The 24880-nt window shown below is 43.5% G+C and overlaps 1 protein-coding gene across 13 annotated transcripts in view; it reads left to right on the plus strand.

Annotated features, from left to right (window-relative positions):
* APBB2 (amyloid beta precursor protein binding family B member 2) overlaps window positions 1-24880 on the plus strand; it is a 377264-nt gene that overhangs the window by 307751 nt on the left and 44633 nt on the right. The gene's annotated exons all lie outside the window — the stretch shown is intronic.

Raw genomic sequence — 24880 nt, forward strand, 5'->3', positions numbered from 1 at the left:
TTGGGGCTGCCCGAACTTTTTTAACATTTGATATGTCTGGTCACCTCAAAATTCCATTCAGTGTTTTTCTGAAATTCTGCTGAACGTTTGTTATTTACAGCAAGTACTTCTTAGATGTGTTGTGAATCGTCTGTTCTCTAGGATGGCTGGAAATAAGGAAATCCAAATACATATTCTAAATAATAAAGTGGCAGTTACCACAGACCTCATACTTGGATACCGTTGTTAAGTAATTGGGCTACATGAAATGCATTCAGCTCTTAAATTATAGCTAACCTTTGGCAACTCTCAAAGTATCCGAGGATCTCCTAGCATTTAGGGATCAGGCATACGATGATTAGTTGTTTCTTTGTTGAAAATGGACAAAAGCAAGTGAAAATCCCAGATGACAGAAAGATGCTCTTCTGGGCTTATGGCTCCATTCCTGGGCATTCTGGTTCCATTCCTGGGCATTCTGGTTTATTGGGTCGTGTGGTCCTCTCTTGGGGGCTCTGCCTTGGTTTATCCCGGGTAGATTTGGTAGTCTTTTGATTCAGTTTCAGGTTCCAAGCAGAAAGAAAAATGGTTATGCACTCATCAGTGTAAGAACAAGCATTTTTGCTATAACCAGACATAAGAATAAACGGTCTGCAAGAGAGAAAGCGGGAGTGTCTTGTGCCTGCTGATTGGATAAAGCTTCCTAAGAGCACAGTTGTGTCTTTGAGCTTTTGGATTTTTTTTTAATGTTTATTTATTCTTGAGGGAGAGAGAGAGAGACAGAGTGTGAGTGGGGGAGGAGCTGAGGGCAAGGGAGACACAGAATCGGAAGCAGGCTCCAGGCTCTGAGCTGTCAGCACAAAGCCCGAGGCAGGGCTCGAACCCACCAACCACGAGATCATGACCTGAGCTGAAGTCGGACACTTAACTGAACCACCCAGGCACCCCGAGTTGTGTCTTTGAGCTTTTGTAACGGAGTGATGAACGGTGACAGCTGGGCCAGGTGCACTGGGGGGAATGAGTGGATAATTTGTGCGTATACACCTGTCTGTCATTCACTTAACCATGCCAGAGCTATAGCACCACAGGGATGAGTTGATATGAATTGATTAATTTTACAAGGAAAATACCTGATGAGGTTTGCTCATCATTGAAAACATTAGCCTTAATGGAAGGGTGTAGGATGCTCGATTCTTGCCTGGTTCCTGTCCCCCAAGGTTGTTTTAAAGGCAGGAGCCTCGGTAAAGATCATTATATGCATGTACAACTAGATGGGATTGTTAACCTTTCTTAAGATTAGACCATAAGCAGATTTTCATTGATGACGGTTTCAGCCTACCCAGTTTTTGAAGTTGAGGCCAAACGCCACATGTTCAGGGAGAAAAAAAATACTCAAAAATCCAGTTGACAAAATTATTCAAGCTCTGAATCCCAGTTTCTCTCATCTGTGAAATGGAGATCGTAATAGGGGCCACAAAGCATTTGTATATATTGTGTATATATACAGTTGTGTCCATATTGTTAACTGGCACAGTGATGGAGATGTGGTAAATGGTTAATGAAGGTTAGCTCTTAATTCGTGAAGGGAACAGAGACCAGCAGATACATCTAATTACACAGCTTCCTTTCAAAGACAGGGTGAATATGGGAGGAGTCAGACCTCAGGTTTCAAGGACAGCTTATCATTGGATACAGGGGGATGAGGGGCTGTTCCAGACATGATGAGTTCAGTTATCCTCCAACTTCCAAAGCAAGAAGAGCCCCCCCCCCCCCCGCCCCGCAGCCCCTCAATGATAGCAGTATGAATTGGGTTACATTGCCTTGGTTATGTTTTTTGAAATGTGGGCTCGGTTAACCATGTTTTTGAAACTGCTTCTTATTCTTACTCAGTGTTAGCAGATAAGTGTCATTTAGAAATTCCCTCAAGTTCCACACTGGCTGTCAGGACTTCAAGCTTCTGCACTGGGTTGGGGGCCCTTGAGTCGGATTGCTTTTGGAAGCAGTAAATAAAAAAGTATGTTTGCCAGTGAAAGGTTCTATTTCTCCCCATTGGTCCCTTGAGCTTTCATTCCCTAGAAGAAAGGGCCTTTGTATTCCTGCTTTTTTTTTTTTTAACTTTCTTTTGCTTTTAATTCTTTCTTTCTTTTTTTTTTTATAGCAATTTACACGAGCAAATTCAGTTTGTAATGCTGCAAAGGAAAGGGGTTTTCATTTTGCATGAATAAAACATAAAAGTGTTTCATTTTGCTTGCAAAAATGAGCCCGTTTTGCATTCCTTTGTAACCTTCCTTCCTGAGAAAATGGAATCTCTTAAGGGATTTCTTCTCTCTCTCCCTCCCCCCCCCCCCCCCCCGCCGTGTCTCTGAATTCTAAAAAGATATGTTTAATGAAATGTGAGGAAGAGACGATATGGTGAATGCAGCCCTTTACATGCCCAGCTCAGCACTCTAGGTGCCCAGCAAAGACTTGCTGATTTGATTTATAACTCAAGAGGCACAGTCCTTGGAACTTGGGCTCTGTGTTCTCTGGTGAGTAATAAGATAACCATGGTAATGCCAGTGACAGTCCCTAACATTTATGGACAACTTACCACAAACCTGACCCTCTGCTGTCTGCTTTGCAAGCCCGAGCTCCTGCGATTCCATTCTCTTTCTTCCCCTCTAACCCTGTAATAATCTGCTTGTCAGTTAGTGGGATCAGGTACACACAGAAAATCAAACCAGGGCAGTTGTATTCGTTTGCAAGGGCTCCTAGGGGATTTCTTGAGCTTCGAATGAAAAAGAAAAGTATGCATTCCAGAGGCTCGAAGGGCACAAAATCTTTCTTGAAATTCAGAGTGCTTCACTGAGCCATGGAATTTCAGAATTTGTTTAAAGTTATTTTGGGTTTAGCCCTATCTCAAGGCTTTTGATTTCCTCTGGAGAAGTTTCTTAGGGAGTAAGTTTACTTTGGGTGGGGAGGTGATCTGTCCGTGACACCCCCCACTGATCCCCAAGGTTGATTTGGAGAACCCTCTTACCATGGGTGATGGAAGAAGCTGCAGTCACACCGGATGGTGGCTCTCTGTGGGGTGTGGGTCATCGCTGGACTGGGCTGAACTTTTTGCCTTATTCTCGAGGGCTGTGCCTGCCTTTATTGTGGTGTTTTGTAGAGCACTTCTGCATTGCTGCCCAACAAAGAGAGAGCTACCTCCTCTCTCTTGGCTAGTCTATACTTTGGCTTCTTCTTTTTTTTTTTTTTTTTTTTTAAGTTTATTTTGAGTGAGACAGAGACAGCATGAGTAGGGGAGGGGCAGAGAGAGAGAGGGAGAGAGAGAGAATCCCAAGCAGGTTCCATGCTCTCTGACACGGGGCTTGAATTCATGAAACCTCGAGATCGTGACTTGAGCCAAAACCAAGAGCCGGGTGCCTAACTGACCGAGCCATCCAGCCGCCCCTGTACTTTGTTTCCTTTTGATCCCAGCAAGATAAAGATCAAGGCTCTCAGACCTCCAGACTGGCGAAAGGAGTTTCATAAGCCTTGTATTTCCAATGCAAGGCAGTACTGGGGAGTATCCAAGTTCACCTTCCCTGCTGCCTCCTGCTGTGGGAAGGAGGGCATCCTCACAGGTACAAATGGCCATGGGACTTAGAGCTGGCACTTTGTCCCCAGTGACTGAGGCAGACCACCAGAGAGCCACCTCTCTTGTGAGGCTCTGTGAGCCTGCCAGCTGTCATTCAAGGATGGGTGGGAGGATTTCAGGAGCCTGTTTTTCAGGTGCCCATGCTGATTGCTGGCCACAGCTCTCTTCTTACTCATTCAGACCCTGGGAAACAGCTTTCTCCCTCTTCCGTCATACAGGTATCCAAAGCAAGCAAACATAGTTTCTGAACATGGGGGCCTTTAACACCATATCCATGGTGGCAGATATGGATCTGTCTTCTGGGAAGGATCTGACACACAGACCCCTGTGTGTGTTGCCAATATGCAGTAGTATCTGCCGATCCCGTCTGTTTCCCATGAGAAGGGAAACTGTGTAGATGGGATAGTCAGAGGGTTTCGGAGTGACGTCCGTAGCCATGTCTATGGGGAACTAATGAGGTAAGATGTTCATATGCTGTCCCGGAGAGGGAAAAACAAGATTTTAGAGTCTGTTAGGAAACTGGGTTAAACAAAGTGCAAAGAGCCCCTTTACTCTGGACCCTCTTGGAGGTTTTCCTGTGCTGATGTTCACTGGGACCCTTTTCTTCATGGAAATGCAGTCACATGGAACACACTTTGGAAAATGCTCCTCTGGTCAGTCAACTCATTCATTTAAATTAGTGCCAACACTAGATTGCTGCCTTTGTTTTTAAGAAAAATTGGAATTAGTTTTAACAAGTAACTATTCATAAATGGAGATTCTGTCAGGCCTGCTAGAATGAAGATAAAATCCCTTCATAATTAATAGCAATGACCACAGCCATTGGGCACAAATGTTTTTTATAAAGTACTTTCTCGGATGGGGCGCCTGGGTGGCTCAGTCGGTTAGGTGTCCAGCTTCAGCTCAGGTCATGATATCACGGTTTGTGAGTTCAAGCCCCACATCGGGCTCTGTGCTGAGAGCTTAGAGCCTGGAGCCTGCTTCAGATTCTCTGTCTTCCTCTCTCTCTGTCCTCCCCCACTCATACTCTGTCTTTCTCTCTCTCAAAAATAAATAAACATTGAAAAAAAAATTTTAAGTATTTTCTCAGGTTAAATGTTGATCCTGTGATATTATTTATGCTTAGAGTTTGTATTATGGAACCTCTCTTTCTAGAAGATGCTTTATACATCTCTTTCCTAGTCTTGAAGAATAATTTATTTTTTTCTTTTTTTCTTTTTTTAATTTACATCCAAATTAGCATATAGTGCGATAATGATTTCAGGAGTAGATTCCTTAATGCCATTTACCCATTTAGCCCATTCCCCTTCCCACAACCCCTCCAGTAACCCTCTGTTTGTTTTCCATATTTAAGAGTCTCTTCTGTTTTGTCCCCCTCCCTGTTTTTATATTATTTTTGCTTCCCTTCCCTTATGCTCATCTGTTTTGTATCTTAAAGTCCTCATATGAGTGAAGTCATATGATATTTGTCTTTCTCTGGCTGACTTACTTTGTTTAGCATAATACCCTCCAGTTCCATCCACGTAGTTGCAAATGGCAAGATTTCATTCTTTTTATTGCCGAGTAATACTCCATTGTATATATATACCACATCTTCTTTATCCATTCATCCATCGATGGACATGTGGGCTCTTTCCATACTTTGGCTATCATTGATAGTGCTGCTATAAACATGGGGGTGCATGTGTCCCTTCGAAACAGCATACCTGTATCCCTTGGATAAATACCTAGTAGTGCAATTGCTGGGTCATAGGTTAGTTATATTTTTAAGTTTTTGAGGAACCTCCATACTGTTTTCCAGAGTGGCTGCACCAGCTTGCATTCCCACCAACAATGCAAAAGAGATCCTCTCTCTCCACATCCTCGCCAACACCTGTTGTTGTTAATGTTAGCCATTCTGACAGGTGTAAGGTGGTATCTCGTGGTTTTGATTTGTATTTCCCTGATGATGAGTGATGTTGAGCATTTTTTCATGTGTTGGTTGGCCATCTGGATGTCCTTTTTGGAGAAGTGTCTATTCATGTCTTTGGCCCATTTCTTTATTGGATTATTTGTTTTTTGGGTGTTGAGTTTGGTGAGTTCTTTGTAGATTTTTTATACTAATCCTTTATCTGATATGTCATTTGAAAATATCTTCTCCCATTCTGTCAGTTGCCTTTTAGTTTTGCTGATTGTTTCCTTCGTTGTGCAGAAGCTTTTTATTTTGATGAGATCCCAATAGTTCATTTTTGCTTTTGTTTCCCTTGCCTCCGGAGCTGTGTTGAGTAAGAAGTTACAGTTGATGAATAATTTCTAATAATAGATAATTCATAAATTTCCAAATGAATTTAACGTTGACATAATTGTTTTATCTGGTCAAGATCTCAGGAAACTTTTATCTAAAGAATATAGTGAGTCTCAAGTATACCAAATATATATATTTTTTCATATTCTCATCTCTTAGGATGGTCCCATCTGGTTTTAGCCAGCAAGACCCTGCCTGGTTTAAGTTGTTTGAAAAGGCTCTTGTTACACATAGTTCTTCTTCTTGTTTTCCTGCCACTGTTGTCTTGTTTTAATTTCTTTTAAAAACACTGCTTAATTTGGGGGTGGGGACAGGAAAGGTCCTGAGAAATACTGGGATTAATTATTAAAATACATAAAACTTTGACTTAGAGCCTTTTAAATTGAAAAAGTAGTTTAGTAACAATATCTCCCAACTTCTTTTAGAGATTAGGAGGCTCAGGACAGAGGGTGTGACTTACCTTAGATGATCCTTCAGGTTCCGACAGCACAGAGACCAGACTCCTGAGATTTTCATCTGTCTGAATAGGAGGCTCCTCTGTTCATCCTGACAAGAGATGACAGATGGTCTAAAATAAGCGGGGCTCGGGAGGGAGACCCTTGAAGTCTATGGCCTGGTCCCTGTCCTTAAAGATCTGGCTTCTTAATTGAAGAGATAAGACCACAGTTGCAGAATGAAAGCGGAAGTTGACAAAGTAGGGCCTTGAGACCTCTTTTTGTATGGCTTTGAGCTAGGAATGATTTTTTACATCTTTAGGGGGTTGCTTAAAGAAAAAGAGGAATCGAGACCCAGCCATAAGGGACCTAGGATGCCCTCCTCCCCTTTAGAGAAAGAGCATTAGAATAGTAATGCTTGCAGGGCAGAATTAGGATCTTTGTGGCTGCTGTAGGAGGTCGTTGTAAGAAAGGCAAAGTCCTTTGTGACTGTCTCTCCTCTCCTACCCATACCTCCGTTCTACCGGCATTCCTCAGGGTACCTGCAAGCATTGCCCAGCTCTGCTGCTGTCCTAGAGCTAACCCTTTTTGTATTCACTAGGGTATGTTTTGGGCTGCTGCATCAAGTGTTCTAAGGTCCATTGTCTGAAACACTAGGGACACGTTATCTGTAGCAGTCTGCAACATGCAGTACCGTCTCAGTGCAGCTCGGTGCCATGCGGGTTCATGCTCCTTCTAGGTGGTGGCCATGCCATCTCTCCAGTCTGACCAGGACAAGGGACTGACTGTCTTCTAAGTTGCAAGACGACCTGGAACTTGCACACCTCACGTATATTCATATTCTGTTCACATCCTGTTGGCCACACGCAGCTGCAAGGGACTCTGGGAAATGGAGCTGGGTCGACACTTGCCAAGTGAAACTACTATTGAAAAAGAAGAGGTGACACAACTGGCATTCTGGCGTGGTCTGGAGACCAGTCACCTCAGCTTCCCGAGCCCGTGACCTGTTGCTTCCTAAGCCAGGTATTAAACTGCTGTGTCTCAGCTCCAAACCCACCCTTTGCAGGTGGCTCAGCTTTCTGAGGCCGAGATTCTGCAGAATTCGTCTGTGCTTGTCTGGTTTGCTGCCTGTTAGGCTCTGACTAGAAGACTGCAAGGCTGGAGGAGGAAGAGACTTGCTCCTTACTTCGCTTCCTGTGAGCATCACCCTAGAAAAGCTGCTTCACCCCATTGCATCAGTTCAAACTCCACTTCGAGGTGTTCCCAACATTCGCAGAAATGCGGAACGAGCTTCATCATGCCCCTTCTTCAGAGCCCCCAGCACAGCTGGCTGCCGTGCCTCTTTAAAGGTCTGGGCCCCTGGGCCTCGGGGCCCCTCCTTCAAGCCTGGAGATGCCAGCACAGCCAGGGAACACTTCCTCAGTGTTCTCCTCCGTGGGGCCCCTCCAGGCTTCTAGCTTTTAATAATTCCAACCTCTGTGCTTTGTTCCTTCAACCCTACAGGTCACCTCCCCTCCATCCCCCTTTGCAATGTTGCCTCCACGGTAACCTCTTTCTGTTTCCTTTTTGCCTTTTTATTACCTGCATACAGTTCTTTGTATGATATTTTCTTTGTTCAGATATCTGGGGTGGTTTCTGTCTCCAGGCTACATCCTCCCTTGTGGACCCTTGAGTTAGCAACTGGCCAAAGGAGGCAGCCACTTCCACACGGTACAGAGGGCACTTCTGCGGGGAGGGCATTCGAGAAGCTTTTGTGAGCAAGCGAGTGAGCGTGAGTGTTCATTCTGTTCAGCTGCATCACGCGGTGGGTGCAGCTCGTGCCAAGGAAACTTCCCTTCTAAATTGGTGGCAGTTGCCAGTGACAAAGGGCGGTTCTGTTTTAGGTGACAGGGATTCAGAAATAGTGGGCCCCTTGTTTTTTTTTTTTGAGTTACTCCAAAAGTTACCTCTATTTCCCCTTTGTCGTTGTTTCCTTCCCTAGGCGTAATTGGAGGGTCTCCACGTAGAGGATGGAGAGCTTCCTAACAGGACATCTAGGCAGAGGGTTCTCTGAGCCAGACCGTAATGAAAGATTGATGGAATTTCCAGATGTGCTGATGAAAGTTTAATCTAGGGTGTGTGCTGTCTTGCCTCAGGGAGAAAAGTCTTCAGGGAGAGCGATAATTCTCTCCCTGCGCCACAGTATTGTCTTGACCTCTAGAGTTAATTTCTTTTTCATACAGCCCCCTGATAAGCGGAGGCATCAGGATTTACTTGACTATCTTGCTGGCTTACACTGTAGTTATATTTTATCTCTTTACAAGTGGCTTCCTTGCCTTCTATTAATCATGCTGCGACGCTTGCTAATACTTGCAGCTTCGAATCACCTTTAAGAAAAGACATTGTAAATGATGGTCCAAGGAACAAGCCCCTCAAGGAGTGTGCGAGGGCATTTCCAAGCAGATCGTTCATGGTGGTGCCGTCCCTGTTGATGACTGTGTGAAAACAACAGTTTCTTCTCAGGAACGTGTCATCCGTTTTTGTAACTGGTTCGGTGCATAATCCAGCATTTCTCATAAGCGTGTTTCGACACCAGCCAGCAGAGCGAGGGCTTGAGGTTGTCGTGTCAAGAGAGAGCGGAAAATTCTGGTGATGGTCCCTAAACAACTTTCATCTCACACTTGCCCTGAGTCCCAAGCCAGATGAGGAATGGGCCTTTCTGGTCGCAGCATGAAGGTGATTCATCATGCTTGGCTTCAGAAATTCTCTGTGTCAGTCCTCAAAGCACCACGATCTTTTTGGAATACTTGGACCATTCCGAGAACAGAAGGAAGAGTAATTTTAGTGGAGAAATAGCCTAACAACCCACTTAAACATGGATTAGTGTCTTTTTTTTTTTTTAAACAAAGTTGTTGTTGTTTTTTTTTAAGTGTATTTATTTCAGAGAAAGAGAGCACAAGTGGAAGAAGGATAGGGAGAGAGGGAGAGAGAGAGAATCCCAAGCAGGCTCTGCACTGTCAACATAGAGCCTGATGCAGGGCTAGAAACCCATGAACCATGCGATCATGACCTGAGCTGAAACCAAGAGTCGGATGCTTAGCCGACTGAACCACCCAGGCGCCCCAGAGTAGTGCTTTAGAGAGCAGAAAAGATTGTAACTGTTATAACCCAGAGCCTAGCTTGGTTACTAGCATGTTGCATATGCTCCATAAGGATTAGGTGGTTGATGAATTTGTAAAAGCCTACTATTATTGCACATGAATGGGTAGCCACTGCTTTTCATGCACAGATTATCGTTTTGAACCCTTTTACTCAGATGTAATCATCAGAGATTTTTGACTTCATGGCAAATCCAATGATTGAGAACATAACGTGGCTCCTATGATCTATTACTAGTCACAGAACACTTCTGGCACCAATTGTGTGGGTTTTTCACACCAAGCAGTTCTCAAGTTCACTGCAGATACTAATTCTGGGTGTCCTACAATTTAATTCAACTCTGACACTAACTACCTGGAGTTAGTATAGACCACCCCCCCCCCCCCACCCCAGGTTAAGGGCTGAGCCCTTACGCTCTCCAGACTGCCCTGACTTCAGATGCCAGTCACAAATCCAGGGCCCGGGTGTTACTCTCTCATATTCCTGACCGGTCTACAATTCAGAGGTCCCCACAACCCCTCCTCAGGTTTGATAATTTGCTAGAATGGCTCACAGAACTCAGGGAAACACTTCATGTACTATTACCAGTCTATTATGAAAGCTGTAAATGAACAGCCAGATGAAGAGGTATATAGGGTAAGGTCCAGAAGGGTGGTGAACACAGGACTTTGACCTTCTGTCCCTGGGGAGTTTGGGACACATGACCCTCCTGGCATCTGGATGCGTTAACCAACCCAGGTGCTGCCTGAACCCTGTTGTTTCCGGTTTTTTATGGAAACTCCATTATCATAGATGAAATCTATGATATCAGGTATCATAGATGAAATCACTGGCCATTGGTGATTAACTCAATCTCCAGTCCTCTCCTTTCCCTGGAGTTGGGAGTGGGGCTGAAAGTTCCGCCCTTTAATCATACCTTAGTCTTTCTGGTGACCAGCCCCCATCCTGAAGGTATCTGCGGGGAGGGAAAAGGCAGCCCATAACAGTAGCATAGAAAGCCATGCACCATGGAGATTAGGAAGGTTTTAAAAGTTCTCATGTCAGGAACCAGGGACTGAGTCCAAGTATTAGAACAAAAGCTGCTCCTGTCATTCAGGAAATCACAAGGGTTTTAGGAGTTTTGTACCAGGAACTGGGACTGAATTTTTGGTCATCGTCTTCCTATTACAATATCACAGTAGCACAGTCAGTTGCCGAGAAGAATTAGAGAACATCAGGTGGGACTCAAGAGTTCTCACCTCGTGCAGTACAGTCAAGTGTTTGAGAGCGACAGTAGGTCAAGAGAAGCAGTACTGGAGTAGGAATCCCACCACTTGCCATTTAAACATGGGTCTTCCTGTGCACTGATGTTGGGGGCTCTTGGTGTCCCGACTGTCCACCTGCAGTGCAGATCATTGTCAGGATGGCAGGGCTTCATAGACATGTCATGCATTGTCCCCAGTAGTACTGTTTTTATTAAGATAGTAATATTTCCTTAAAAGACTGCCCTGGGTCAACTGTAACCTATTCTACAAAATTCAGGAGAAATTTAATCACATGGGAAATTGTCATCACTTTGTTTTTAAATATCTAAAATTTGTCCCTTGTTGGTTCCCTGTGAGTCTTGACTGATGAGCTGATACTTCCTCAAAGGCTACCATTGATGTTTAGACACTCCTCCAGTGACTTTATGTTCTTCTAGCTCTTGTTTTAAGCCAGACTTGGTGTTTTAATATCAAGGCTGTGAATTAAATCCTAGAAATAACTTGCATTTGGTAGAGTTATTTGTTAGTAGAGAAAAGTGAGAATGGGTGAAAATTGTCCGGTAACGAGTTTTCAGTCCAGTCTCTTGGGTTCAGATACTTCTTACCGCTGTCATATACACCAGCCAGCATGAGCTGTACCAGCTTCTCCCTGGGGCCCAGGTGCTGCTCTCCTCCTGCTCACCAGCCTCTCTCTTTAGTCACTCTGCTCTCCCTCTTACAGCCCACAGCCTGGGTGCAGGCACCTGTCCCATGTCTTTTTTATTAGACCTTCTACTGGAAATTCTTTCCCTCTAGGCTGGTTCCCAGAGTACCCTGAGGACCTGCTCTTTAGAAAAGAGAAGAGAAAAGGGAATCAAAAACGGGATAAAACTCCAGGCCCTGAAGCAAGGACCCAGTTTCTCAGGGTAAAAACATCCATGGGGCAGAATCAGGCTGGGAAGGACATGGCAGCCAGAGAGTGGAAATACTAAATCAGACTTTAGGCCGGATATAAATAAGTGAGCCACATAGTTGGTTCAGAACAGAAAGGCTCAATCTCTCTAAACGCAGGAATAATTGTTTCGACTATAAATAAAAGAACACAGAATGGGTGACAGACTGGATCTAGCACCATGCACGTATCTGGAGAAGCTGGGTGGCAGAGAGAGGGAATAAGAAAAATAATAAAACCTAGAAAATTTTCTCATTTGGTCTTATATTTTACATTGAAAACATGTCAAAGGGAAAGAAATAAAAGTCCCCAGGGTGGGTAGGTTGGGGGAGGGGTGCACAATTATAAGCTCTAAGGAAAGTGGGGTTGGTGGGGAGAGCCGAGGACAGGGCTTACGGACCAGGCAAACAGACCAGTCGAGGGACGGGGAGGAAGGCAACCATAAGTGGAAAGCAGCTGGACCTGGGCTGCCTTTCTCCGTGCGGGAGATTACTTCTCTGGGCCTGGTGCCTCCTGCCTCTGGTTGCATCTCTAGGCCTAGTCACCACCCCGTGTTACCAAGTCTGAATGGCTCCAGCTGTACTGGCAAGGGCTCGTTGTTTCTGCACAGAGCTCTCTGGCCTGTTGGAGATCGTTCTTCAGCAGAGCTCCTGGGCCCTTGCTCTGTACCCTGAGCTGTGCAGCCCGGGAGGGAGCAGGTCATGCTGGAGTTGAGAGCCCCTTTGTTACTGGAAAATCATTCAGGGCTCCCGCCTCTTGATCTCGTAATCCTTTGCTGCCACTCCCCTATGGGAGAACCCCTACCTGCAGATTTGTTGGAGACAAAGCCAGAAAAATTTAAGTCTCCATCTTAAGCTCAGTAGAACCAAACATTTCTATGTGGGCACTGAAACCAGGTCTGGCCCAGGAGGTGAACTAAGTAGGGAATGACAGTGTGGGATACGTTTTGCAGGAATTTTACATAGAGCACCAACAGAGGTAGGGCTACCACTTTTTAAAAAGCATTAAGCCCTCTTTGATGACCAAACCTGTGAAATAGGTATTTAGTTCAGATCAAAAGTATCCCCTCCCCTCTGGCTCTGGCCCCTCAGCAGCCCTCCTGCCCTATCCTCCTTTGGACATAACTGGAATGGGAATAGAGATAAGAATAAGAGGGCACAAGTCACTCCAAAATCCATAAACAGATGTCTGAACTCGAAAAATTCAGCAGTCCATTTCACATCCCTTTGAAAGAAGCTTCTCTCCTAATTGCATATGTACCACAAGGTCATAGGTAGTGTGGTGGCCCCTAGTTAGCTAACCTAGGGCTGGGTCACCCTTGCTGTTGGTTTAATCACAGCTGCTGCTGAAATGCCAAAACAAATCTGTGGTCAGAACTGAGAATGTCAGCCTCACCCCTGACCCCATTTTCAAAGTTATTCATACTCCTGTTTTGTAGCTTCATGCATTCATTCACTTGTTTCCATGCGTGCATTCATTCACTCAACTCCTGCGAGTCCACTGTGGTTATGACTCTGCCATCAGCTGCACGAATAAACAACGTGGGGTCCTCTTACCTTCCCCACCTGCAGGGAGTAGTGAAGCCCTAATGATTCTATCTCCTTAGTACTTAGATCCAAGTATAATTTTCAGAAAGTTAAAAAAAAGGCTCTCATGTGCAGTACATAGTAACTGAAGCTGGAAACAATTCAAATATCTAGCAGCAGGTGAAAAGATAAATTGTGGTATATCCATACAACTAGTATCCACTCAGCAGTAAAAAAGAATCAACTACTGTACGCATAACTACATGGTTGAATCTCAAAACGATTGTGCTGAGTGAAAGAAGCCAGACCCCCCCCGCCCCCGCCGACACACACACACACACACACACACACACACACACACACAGTATATGTTGTATGATTTCATTTATATAAAATTCTATAAAATGCAAGGTCAGCTCATCTATAGTGACAGACAGCAGGTCGGCAGTTACCTGGAGAGGGGTAGAAGGCAGGGATTATAAAGAGGCAAGAAGAATCTTAGGGAGTTCTAGATATATTCACTATCTTGATTATGGTGATAGTTTCACAAGTGTTATCTGTGTCAGAATTTATCAAATTATTTATTTCAAATATATGCAGTTTATTGTATGTCAGTTATACCTTAATAAGGCTATTTTGAATATAATTTTAAAAATATATAGTGAGTAACAGGTCAAAGATTTATTTAGCTCAGGATTGAGGGAACCCGCAGGACGCCAAAGCCAGTTCAAAGGAATATACAAAATGTTGAGAATCTGCGGAACAGCTGATTAAGCCATCAGAAAGCACAGGAGCTTTCAAGAATCACAAAAGGGCCCCTGGGTGGCTTAGTTGGTTAAGCGTCCAATTTGGGCTCAGGTCATGATCTCACAACTCAACAGTTCAAGCCCCGCATCCAGCTCTGTACTGACAGCCCAGAGCCTGGAGCCTGCTTTGGATTCTGTGTCTCCCTCTCTCTCTGCCCCTCCCCCGCTCACGCTCTGTCTCTCTCTCAAAAAATTGAAATGAAAACATTGAAAGAAAGAAAGAAAGCCTCTTCATGAAACCTTTATGTTTCCTTCTGTTGAAGCAGCCATTCTCTCTTCTGGGTTCACAATCAGAACCTATGGAGACTTACACCCCAGCACCTCTGAAGGAAGCTTTATTTAACTTGCTGATTACATGTGTATTTACCCACAGGAAAATAAATTTTGTAAGGACAGTTGTTAGATTAACTAAGTAAATAATTGTTATGTGAATAATTATTTAAAATTATTTTGTGAACCCCTACATTTTTTAGTCACCAATTTTTCTGCACATTGATTTTTAAAGTATTTGCTGTAACCCATAAGAAATGTAATTTGTGGCATGACCTAATTCCCCCCTGTCTTCTTAAAGTCTTCACATTTAACTAACCAAAGCTTCAACACGACAACATTTATCTTCCCTATGTGTTCTGTTCTTGGATTTTTTCCTTTGCTACCTCTATTTATTTAACTTTTTTTGTTTAATTTTTTTTTTTTTTTTTACATTTATTTAGTTTTGAGAGACAGAGTGAGACAGAGCATGAGCATGGGAAGGGCAGAGAGAGAAGGAGACACAGAATCTGAAGCAGGCTCCAGGCTCTGAGCAGGCGTTCAGCACAGAGCCTGATGTGGGCTTTGAACCCACAAACCGTGAGATCATGACCTGAGCCAAACTCGGACACTTAACCGACTGAGCCACCCAGGTTCCCCTGTTTATTTAACTTTTAAAATGCTGTTTGTGACCACTAGCTGATCATAATTGGAATAACACTGATCTTGGTTAACTTTTCCAAAAAAATATTTGAACTGAACAATACTCTACCAGCTTAATGACTGCTGTTTAATTTTTAAAAGATCCCATGGACAAATCATTTTGAGAAATACTATATGCAATGTCCTCCTCTCAGAGGCCTGAATACACAGCTTAGCTGTTGAAGGCTATCTTGAACTTAATACTTTGTGAGCATAAAACACATTATTTGCTTTATATCAGTGAACTTGGCGGAGGATCAACATGTTTGGGGCTCACCAGGTTAGAAAACACTGAGGTGCCCTGATGTAGGGATTCTAAATGATAACTCTATATCAGTTATAACAAAGCTGTATTTGCTTAGCATGCCACCTCCCATGACCTCACTGAAAAGTTATATATATTTTTTGTGAAGTGTATTTATTTATTTTGAGAGAGAGAGAGAGAGCATGCATGCTAGGGAGAGGGAGAGAGAAAGAATCCTGAGCAGGCTCCGTGTTGTCAACACAGAGCCTGAAGCAGGGCTCAAACCCACAAACCATGAGATGATGACATAAGCCAAAACCAAGAGTCAGACACTTAACTGACTGAGCCACCCAGGTGCCCTGAAAATTTATATTCTTATGAGTGTAGCTTTCTTTGCAGTCAGTGAATATGGTGTCTCTTAAAGAATTTGGTTAATGGGGGCACCTCGTTGGCTCAGCCAGTTAAGCATCTAACTCTTGACTGCAGCTTGAGTCATGAACTACCAGTTCATGAGTTCAAGCCCCACATCAGGCTCTGCGCTGACAGAGCAAAGTCTGCTTGGGATTCTCTCCCTCCCTCTCTCTCTCTCTCTCCACCTCTCTCTCTCTCAAAATAAATAAATAAACTTAAAAAAATAAAAAGAATTTGGTTAATGGTGAAAATTGCATCATTTGTCATGTTTCCTTTTTTGCCAGAAAGTTTCAAGTTAAATTAAATTCTTTTTTTAAATATGAAATTTATTGTCAAATTGGTTTCCATACAACACCCAGTGCTCATCCCAACAGGTGCCCTCCTCAATGCCCATCACCCATTTTCCCCTCCCTCCCACCTCCCATCAACCCTCAGTTTATTCTCAGTTTAAGTTAAATTAAATTCTTAACCTCAGTAATAGACTGAGCCATATGACTGCTGGGTTTTTTTGGATGAGAAATGGTTGAATGTGGTTCAAATTAACATTTAACTTAATTGATTTACAGAATTACTTCTTCCATTTGGTTTCAAATTTCATTTTTCTAACTTAAGAACCTGATAGAATGCTTGCCTTTTATTTGTAAACCACTTAACAGAAGCACATGGGATATAAATTTTAATAATCACAGAGTCCAGTCGTAATGCCCCATTAACCAAGAGGGTGTTTAAAATACAGATATTTTCCCCTGGTTTCCCAAGGTTTCAGTAATTGGCAAATGGTATGCATTCTGTAACAGGAGTATTTTGAGGGTATTTTTCCCTCTGTAAAATCCCAGAACAGCTTAAAGAATGACAAAGTTAAAAATGTATGTCTACAGTTAATTAATATTTATTGACCACTCCAAATGACATCTGTGGCTTTCTTCATGAATTAGAGAATAATAGTATCACGGAAACCACCTCAGCCCTCACGGTACTTGCTTGCCAGACTCCGTTTGCTTACCACCAGGGATCCCATTACAAAGATAAGCGGCGATTACTAAAAGTATTGCATCTAATGGATGGTGTAGAATTTCTTAATATATTTTCCCCACACATTCGGGGGCCTAGCAGTGATTGTCTGTGCCCCTTTCTTGCCTAAAGGAAATGTCTTGGTTTATCTCCATATAGCTCCTAGCTAAAGAGTTGCTTTGTCTTTTTTACTCACATAAGAGAAGCTATGGAGGATATTTATTAAGGAAGATACAACCTAATCCTATTCATTAAATTCACTAAGTCAAGGGTTGAAAATAAAAAGGAGGGAAAGTTTTTTTTTTTTAAAGATCAGGTTTTAGTACGTCTGTGCTGTAGAAATTAGAATGGTTCTTTTTTTAAAAAAATGGTATATATCTTAAGTCTTTGAATCTTCGATGGCTTTTAATGATAATGTTGTTAATCATTCTTTTAGGCCTTGAAACCATGATATTAAAACAGATGATACCAAGGAAGTGTATTAATCAGGACAGGAAGAGAATGGAAATGGCTGTCATCATCCAGAAGGCACACCATCTTTTTTTTTTAAGCTTTACAATGATAACTTAAGCATAATTGTACCTGTATATTTTTAGGTGATCTGTGTTGGCCTTCTTCATGCCCAAGGCCACATCATCCTCATTCCTACCTTGAAGTGTCAAGCTGTGGGGTTTCTTTCCTCCCTCCTTCCTCTGTTATGTGGTCCCATCTCCCCCCTCTGGGGATTTATTAGACACCCATTTATTATATCCCCACTATGCGCCAGCCACTGTGGTTGGTGCCAAGGATGTAGTTATGAATAAGCTTCATGCTCGCTGTCCTCATAGGGTTGTATTAAGTAGAATAGTAAGTAATTATATGAGTCCTTGAGACCCATGAGTCACTTTGTAATATACCTGTCAAGTATTATATGACATTGCTGGCCCTATGGCTTAGCCTGGGTTCCGTCTGTATTGTTAGCCTTTCTGTCACCCTTTGTATCAGTCAGCACTGTCTAGTTTATGCTGCAACCAAAGGGCTCAGTGGCTTAAACAACTCTCATTCTGCTAACTGTCCATGGCAGATTGACTGGAGGCACTGCTTTTTATAGTTGTTGCCCTCATGCTGTGTCTGAGGCTGATGATACAGACACTAACTAGACTAGACTATTGCCAGCCATGGTCTCAAGAAAAAAAGATGCACTGACTCTTAAGAGGTCTGCCTGGAAACAACGTCTTGCTCACATTTCATTGACCAAAGCAAGTTACGTGACCGAGCCTGACTTCAGGGGGTGGGGAAATACACTCCTGCCCTAAGAAGGGGACCAGGTATTCACACCACTACAGTGCTCCATAATCTCTTTTATCTCTGTAGTCACGTAGATATTATTGGCACCGAATCTCTTCAACCTTGTGCTGTTACTTAATGTTGTGGGTGTGTATGTCTCCCCAGGAAGATGATAAATCCGGCCAGCTCTGGTGCCTTACACTTCCTTGTGTGTGACTCAACATGATACTCTCCTTATACGAGATGCTTAAGAATGCTTTTGATTGTATGAAGAAGAGAATGAAGGGGGAGTAATCAGGACTCTTTCCATGTTTTCATACAACGCTTTATAGTTTACTGAGGGTCTGTGTACACTACCTCCTTGAATCTTTTCAGAGACTGAAGGACATATCACGATGGCTTTTACAGATCAGGAAAATGAGACGTAGAACTTTCACATGACTTGCTTAGTGTTGCACCCCCAAAAAAGCAATTGAGCTGTGTCTGAAACCGTGAATCCTAAACTCTGGACCAGTGCTTTTTCCTACTCCTTTTAGCCATTAATGCAGACATACCGGCTGTTTCTCGTGTTGAGCATCACACGGGACGGGGGAAGGAAGCTTAGAAAAAGAGTTGAAAGCCCCTGACCAGGATGGGGTATATCTCTTGGTATTTGGATGCCAGCCAGGCTGAGGCACGCACAGTGGCAACTCTCAGCTTGTACCCAGCGGGGCAGTGTATTTGTTTCCTGTGGCTGTCATGACATATTGCCACAAACTTGCTGGCTTGCAACAGAAATGAATTCTCTCACAGCCTGGAGGCCGGAAGTCTAACATTCGTTTCAGTGGGCAAAATCAAGGTGTTAGCAAGACTGTACTCCCTCCGGAGACCCTGGGAAGAATCTGTTCCCAGCATCTTCCAGTTTCTGGTTGCTCCTGGCCGTTCTTTGGCTGTGGCCATTCCCCTAGTCCCGGTGTCCTCTTCACATAACGTCCTCTTCTGTGTGTGTGATCTCTCTGCCTCTCCCTCATAGGGACATTTGCTGTTGGATTTAGAGCCCACCCAGACAATCTAGGATAATATCCCCATCTCAAAATCTTCAACTTAATCATATCTGCAAAGATCTTTTTTCCCCTGTAAGGTAGTATTTACAGGTTCCAGGGATTAGGACCTGATACTCTGGGGACCATTTCTCAACCTACCACAGTCAGGTAGGTTGACTCTGCTACCGGAGCTCTCTTCTCCCCTGCTCTGCTCCTCCATTCTCCTTCCTCAGCTCTCCCCTCCTCTGGGTGGTCCAGATGATGATATCTTGGAAAGACCTTTTGAGTTCAGCACACCCCAGCAGATCCTGGATCTGCCTCTTCTTGGCTTTGTGACTCTGGGCAAGTTACTCACTCTGAGCCTTGGTGTTCTCCTGTGTAGAGATGGGGGCTTTAGAACCTACATGCAGCTCGGGTGAGATAGTACAGGAGAGCAGGCCTGCCATGGGCACCTGGCAGAGAACCACCACCCCCACCCCCTCAGTCCCTCACTCGAGCCCCGCCTCCTGTGCACCTACAATGTGGGGCGAAGTGGGCTGGAGGCCGAGAGTGCTGCCCGTTGAGATTCGTAGAGCGCTTCCTCCCATTTATTTTTCACAGTGAAGTTAAAAATACACAATGTTTATTAAATAATTAATCATCCTTTCCTAGAAGGGTTATTTCATTTCATGGGTGAGCAGTTTATTGCCAGAGAACTATGTCTTCCTCCGAAATGATGTATAACATGCTTTGGTGTCTACGTTTTTAGACACTAGAATGTTTTCTCTCCCTGCCATTTAAGCTTGAAGGTGGTGTGGTGCATATTCATTTGTACTTTGTTCGTTTTAAGAGACACACAGGTGCATAGTGGAGTGACCTCATATTCCTCCATTTCTAAAGTAGTATCCGGAAGCTGACGTGCCAATGCACGTGAGTTCCAGTAAGTTTTAGCATTTACTAAGTATTTAGTGATAAATACCACAGGCAATAAGCCTTCACAGCATTAAGCCTATGAAGAAAAATAAGCAGTTGTATAACTGGCAAGGAAACTAATACAGTGGTGTAAGCCAAGAAATATCAAAGCCATTTTTTTTCCCTCAAAAGCCTTTGTGGTTTCATATACGTTCCTTGTCTACAATCTAAAATTCTGCCCTATTTTGTTTATAAAGCAGTCCCTTCAGACATTTGCCTTATTTTTAGGAAATGTTTATCCTATTACCAGAATAGTAAATAGAGGTTACTCACCATCTTTTTTTTTTTTTTAAGTTTATTTATTTCTGAGAGAGTGAGGGAGAGAGAATCCCAAGCACGCTTTGCACTGTCAGTGCAGAGCCTGATATGGAGCTCAAACTCAATGAACCGTGAGATGGTAACCTGAGCCAAAACCAAGAGTCAGACGCTTAACCGACTGAGCCACCCAGGCACCCCACGCCATCTTTGACCTAATGACGTTAGAGACCTGAACTGCTAGTGTGAGAAGGGCCAGGAGACCAAAACCGGCTTTCTGAGGAGTCTGTCAACCGCTGGTCAACACCTGCCATGGACGTGGGGCAGGCGGGCACAGATTGGCCCGAGTCCTCGTGTAACTAACTTTGCAGCAGAATCAAACCTATAAATATGGAGGACAAACTAATGGTTGCCAGAGGAAGCGGGGAGGGTTGAAGGAGAGTGTGAGAGGCCCGCTTTCCATTGTGGAATGAGTAAGTCACGGGGATAAAAGGTAGGGCACAGGGAATATGGTCAGTGGTACTGTACCAGCACTTTGTGGGGACAGATGGCACGTGTGGTGAGCATAACAAAATGTATAAACTTTTTGAATCACTATCCTGTACACCTGAAAGTAATGTAACACTGGGTGTCAACTATATTCAGATTAAAAAAAATAATAAAAAGAAAAACAAAAAACAACCAGTAACCTATATACAGGAAAAGTAAAAACTTGGAGGAAAAGGCTCGAATGGTGGCTATTCTCCATACCTACCATCATCTCCGAAATTTAGTAGTTTACTGATAAATACCTAAATGAGGGAAAAAAGAAAGGAGAGAATTGTTCGCCTGGAAAACTGACCATGGCTGCAAAGGGAGAACTTGTTTTGAGGACCTGACTGTGAATCAGAAGGGCTGAATTTGTAGCGGCTCCCGGCACAGAGCGGTATGCAGTGTTCAGAGCGAGCAAGAACACCCAGGACGTTTAGTTTGTGGATAAACAGCCTACATGCAGTGTTTGAATATTAAGTGTTTGAAGCATTTGCCCTGTCTAACAACAGACACACAGCACTTGCGACAGTGGGGCCTTTTGTTTTTGTTTGCCACACCTCTGGAAGAAATCAAATGGGTTTTCCAGATTTGAACCGCAGCCCTGCCTGCCACTTACTATGTATGTGTTCTTGGGCAAGTTACATCACCCTCTCTGTACCTCAGTTTCCTCATCAGGAACTAACATTGCTTACCTCCCAGGAGTGGGTGGGTTACTCTCGCTGAGAGCTGAGAACGGCGTCTGGCACATCCATACTGAGTGCAGTTGTCTGGTTGAACCCCTGTTCCATCCTAGCCCTCCCCTGCTGGCCTCTGACCCCCTGCCCCACCCCCCACCAGGCTGTATTTCCAGGCTGTGCCTGGATTTGGCCACTGGGAGGCGCTGAAGGAGTGAAAAGCCAGCAAGGGTTCCTCTCCCCTCTCTGGGCCTCCTGGCTGTTGTCACTTCGTGGCTCCAGCCACCTGTCACCTGTTGGCTTTTCAACTCTTCCATTACTCAAATCACCAATTTTGTGAAACTCCCTGTTTGCACTGTTTGTAGCAGTTTTGTTTTCCTGGTTGTGCCCTGACTGATAAGGACTAGGCACCCATGTACCACCATTATTATTGTGATGGCCGTTGGTGCTGCTGTTGTGGTCTCATGGGAAACTGAAACTCAGGAGGTAGAGCGAATCAACCAGAATCCCACAGTTGGCATGTAACAGACCCCAGCATAAAACCTTTTTCATTAAATCTCTCCTTCTCCCAAGGCTTTGGATGGGCTGATATGTTCAACTCTAATCCGTCTGAGTTTTCAGTGTTTTGCCAAGGGACTCACTCCCTTTCTGGATTCCCACCTATTGGAAGATATGTCTACCTGGACATGTGCTGAGGAAACAGCCATCCTAACTGCCATTGACTACTTTGCAGTCACAAACTATCAGGTCGGGACTGACCTCACCTCATGTGGTTCTACCACACTGGGGGTGTGGGTGTTAGTTAAAGACCATTGATTACAAGCAACAGAAAACAATTCGAGTGATCTTAAACAAAGGACAATTTGGTTGTCCTTTGAAACCCAGAATCTGAAGTAATGTCAGGATGTACTCTTCTTGGCTTCATACTTTTCTCTGCTTCATATGGTAAAAAATAACGATTTCTTTTCTAGCCAGTCTTAGAATGTAGTCTCTCAATTCCAAATTCCTGAGGGGAGAGACTCTCACCCGGCATAGACCAGTCACCCACCTTAGTCTAAATTAACTGGCCAGGTTCATTCCACGCAAGATGTCAACAAGGAACCTACTGTTCCACATGGATTTGGGTGGTGTGGTATTTCCCAGAAAGGGGGGCCAACACGGATAAGCAAACAAGTATCCACTGTAGAGCTCATTTCAAGATGTCAAACAGCTTGATCATCATGGGAATAGCAGTGGCCATATTTGTGCCAGATGCAATGCTAATTACATTATATCTGGGGGGTTTTGTTTGTTTTATTTTAATCCTTAGAACAGGCCTTAGAAGACAGGTGTTATTTACCTTTTACAGATGAGGAAAGGCGAAAGGGAAAATTTTGCATTTGTATAATACAAAGCTCCACAAGCCAACCAAAACATTACAGGTCTTTGCTTCTAGTGGGAATTAAAATACATCAACTCAGAAGGGCAACACTGGTTAGCTCATGCTGACCAGAAGTTGTGAGTAGTGGCTAAGTATACCTTTGACAGAGAAAGGCAGTGTGGGTGCAAATCAAAGTCATTTATTATTTGTATGAGAAGTGCATTTTAAAATAAGACATCCTTGGTGGCTAAAAATAATAAAACAGTCCTTTGGTGGTTAAAAGGATCGATTTGGTCCAGCCCCCAGTCTTTGAAAATAAGGAATTTTATTTGAAGTAAGTAATTTAGGTTCTTTGTGAGAAGTTCCTTCAACTTCTAAGATGATTCAGAGTTCAGAATTCTGATTCAGTCTGACTGTATCAGGAGGGTTTAAATACACATTTTCACTCACTCAATAAGTCATGAATTCATTTAATTGACATTGGTGCACTCAGAAATCATCCAAGCAGACTTTGAGCTGTAAGCATTTGCTCCTCTCCTTCTGGTTAATCCTCACACATCTTACACGTCATGTTTTCCGAAACTTCTAAAAATGGGATTGCTTACTGTTGAAATTGGCCATTGGATTGTTGTGTTCCTAAAGACAAGTTATAAAACTTGCTTAAATGATGTAGTTTTCCCCCTCTTTTTCTCAAAATGTTTTCTACATGAGCAGAGAGTGTGGCATCTACAATCTAGAGGACCGGAGATGCTCCAACTTGAGCCGCGTCAGAATCCGCTGTCGGTGTTCAAAAAGCACGATGGCTGAGTCCCGTCCTCACAGTTTGTGATTCAGGATGTCTGGGGTAGAGCCTGAGAACTTGCATTCCTAACAAATCCCCAAGTGAGGCGAATTTTATCTGCGGGCCACCCTTTGAACACCCCTGCTCTAGACTGAAGACTGTAGAGTTTGCTGAGATTAAGCATGAATGCTTTCATTCTTGCAACTTTATGAGGAATCAGTGGGGATGGCAGAATTGAATAATGAGTCTGTTTAGTCAGAAAGGGCCGCTTCTTACTAAGAGCTCTGTCTGGAATATATGAGCTTCCTTTCGTTGAGCGGGGAAGATAATTCACAGAGGATTTACTAGTATGATCATGAAGCTTCAAATTTAGAGCCCCTTTGCCTGAGTGGCTCATTCGATTAAGTGTCCGACTTCAGCTCAGGTCATCATCTCGCTGTTTGTGGGTTTGAGCCCCGCGTCGGGATCTGTGCTGACAGCTCAGAGCCTGGAGCCTGCTTCAGATTCTGTGTCTCCCTCTCTCTCTGCCCCTCCCCCACTGGTGCTCTGTCTCACTCTCTCATAAATAAATAAACGTTAAAAGAAATTTAAAAAAATTAGGGCCCCTTTTAAGGTTTAGGAGTGAGTGCACCTGGTTTTTGTAAAATTTGCAAAAGGAAGGTACTTTTGTATTCCTTTTCATAAAGAGCCCCAGAAATTATCTCTAGCTTCCCTGAAACCCGAATCAACTGTCTGATCATTAACTAGTATAGTCAACTCATGTGTATGAAAGGGATACAGTTTGTAAGAAAGAGAAGCCTTTCAGCAGTCTGTAAGTGCCAGAAATTAGGATAAAAGAAAGACATCATCTCAGGACATGAGCCTCACGTGTGAACTTTCTGTGGCACTGAATTTAATTGAATGAGCTCAGTGGGGCATTAAGGCAGATGAAAATCCAAGCTGACCTTAGCTGGCTCACTAAATGATCAGCTTGCTGTGTGTGCTGTGTGTTTTGTTTGTTTTCTACGTATTTTATTTATTTATTTATCTATCTATTTATTTATTTTGTGACAAGAGCTGATTTGGAGAATGAGTTGCGCTCAAGCTCTGGTCTCACCTCTTATAAACTCACTCTCTGAACCTCTTTACCTGTGAAAAGGAAATGGTAGTAATTGCCAACTTATTACAGCTCATGGGATAATGAATTGATAGATATGAACAGACATTTGTTGATGTTTGAAGATACAAAACTGTTCTTATGTGAAGACATAAAATGCTATGCAAATTAGTAGTTATACAAGTCTACACAAATAGTACACTAATGGTTCATATTAATTGAATGACCAAAAGGCCATTCTGCTAGATCAAGGGTCAGCAAATTTTTCTGTAAAAGGAAAGACTGTAAATATTTTAGGGTTTGTGGGTCATTCTGTCTCTGTGTGACTACTCAACTCTGCCACCGTTAGATAAAAGCAGCCATAGA

Source organism: Acinonyx jubatus, chromosome B1 (assembly GCF_027475565.1).
Source record: "Acinonyx jubatus isolate Ajub_Pintada_27869175 chromosome B1, VMU_Ajub_asm_v1.0, whole genome shotgun sequence".
In the NCBI taxonomy this organism is placed as follows: domain Eukaryota; kingdom Metazoa; phylum Chordata; class Mammalia; order Carnivora; family Felidae; genus Acinonyx; species Acinonyx jubatus.